This window comes from Mustela putorius, unplaced genomic scaffold (assembly GCF_011764305.1).
Source record: "Mustela putorius furo isolate JIRA1106 unplaced genomic scaffold, ASM1176430v1.1 tig00003898_pilon_pilon_pilon, whole genome shotgun sequence".
NCBI lineage: Eukaryota > Metazoa > Chordata > Mammalia > Carnivora > Mustelidae > Mustela > Mustela putorius.
In genome coordinates this window covers 34,799,903-34,801,635 of record NW_025422047.1, presented here as the reverse complement: position 1 = coordinate 34,801,635, position 1,733 = coordinate 34,799,903, and the positions used below count along the sequence as shown (strand labels likewise).

The 1,733-nt window shown below is 43.4% G+C and overlaps 1 pseudogene; it reads right to left on the bottom strand.

The window, feature by feature from the left end:
- Positions 1 to 783: 783 nt before the first annotated feature.
- On the bottom strand, positions 784 to 1,126 carry LOC123388323 (annotated as a pseudogene).
- Positions 1,127 to 1,733: the final 607 nt, after the last annotated feature.

Genomic DNA, 1,733 nt, shown 5'->3' with positions numbered 1-1,733 from the left:
TGTGATTAGTACTTTAGGGCTAGCATTTAGCTTTATCTCAGTGTGAAGCCCCTTACCTGTCACTTTTGACAGTTAATAGGTGGCATTGATAAAACATGTTTAAAAATCAAGTGTGTTGGGGCGTGTGGACGGCTCAGTGGGTTAAAGCCTCTGCCTTTGGTTCAGGTCATGATCCTGGGGTTGTGGGACGAGCCCCACATTGGGCTCTCTGCTCGGCAGGGAGGCTGCTTCCCTTCCTCTCTCTCTCTCTGCCTGCCTCTCTGGCTACTTGTGATTTCTGTCTATCAAATAAATAAATAAAATCTTTAAAGAAAAAAAAAAATCAAGTGTGTTGATGTGTTGACTTCTGCAAAAGGTCCAAGTTTCTCTTTTACAATGAGATAAGAGACGCCACTGCTTATGATCTTGGTTTGGTCGGTAGCTCAAAATTATACTCGTTCCATGTTTTGTTGGTTCTCCAAAGTACTTTTTTCTCCACTTTGTCTGAAAATGACTCAATAGATAGCATAACACTTAAATAGCAGAATTCTGCTTATTTTCCACTTGGTGCAAAGCACACGGTTTCAGGGTATGAAGAAGGCTTGGGTATGGCTTGGATAGTAAAGAGTGGGATTCTCTCAACTTCCTTTTTTCTGTTTTGTTTACTTGGTTTACTTTGATTTACTTTGGTTTAAAAGAACCCCATTGCTTCTGCTTGCTACAACCTGCCTAGCTGATTGGGAGGGGAAGGGAAGGGAGGGGCTCTGATGAGTCTAGCGCCTCCTGAAGCCTGGTGGTGGCCACTCAAGATGGTGGTATGGTGTTGGCTTTGGCAGACTGGCCACCAGGAAGCCTCCTCATGGCTTCCAGAGCCAAGTTGCAGATGACTGTGCTGCTGGAGGCCTGGCGAGATTCTGAACGTTCTGGGGACTCCAACACTGTAGCCATGAGTGGGAGAGTGGACTTCCAGAAGAAGCAGCATGCATACCAGTGACCCAGGTTGATCTTGGGGAGACCCAGGTAGTGAGGAATGACTTCCCTACCATACTCTGCACTTCGAAGGGCTATTACTGGAAGTGGAGCCCAGGCGGTGCCAGTAATAGTCCTGGGTATCCACGAGTTAGCTGCTGGAGGGGATGGTTGCCATGCTGTTGCATATGAGTTGGTGGAACTTCAGTGACAGCTTTTGTTTTGTCTTATTTAAAAGGCTTTTTTTCTTCTCAATCAAAATTTATCCAATCATATAAGAAATGGAGGGAATTTAAGAGTTATATTTAATTAACTATTTTGATATTATATTAGTGGTATATCCATAAAATACATGGGATTTCACTGTTTATCTCCATCAAAGTACTCTAGGCTCTGTCTCAACATGGCTGTGATTCCATTGTTGTATAACACTGATCACCTGATGTGTTAGTTGGTTCTGGCTACTGTGATGGAAGACTGGGTGGCTAAAAGAGCAGAAATTTATTTCTCACAGTTCCAGAGGCTGGGAAGTCCCAGATCAAAGTGCTGGCAGGCCCCATGCAGGTGAGGTTCCACTTTATGGTTTGCAGTCGGCCATCTTCTTCTCATACTTTTCATGTGATGGAGAATATAGAGGAAGCAAGCTCTATCCTGTTTCTTCTTCTAAGGACCCTAATCCCATCATGAAGATTCTGTCCTCATGAATTAATTACCTTTTTTTTTTTTAAGATTTTATTTATTTTATTTGACAGACAGAGATTACAAGTAGGCAGAGAGGCAGGCAG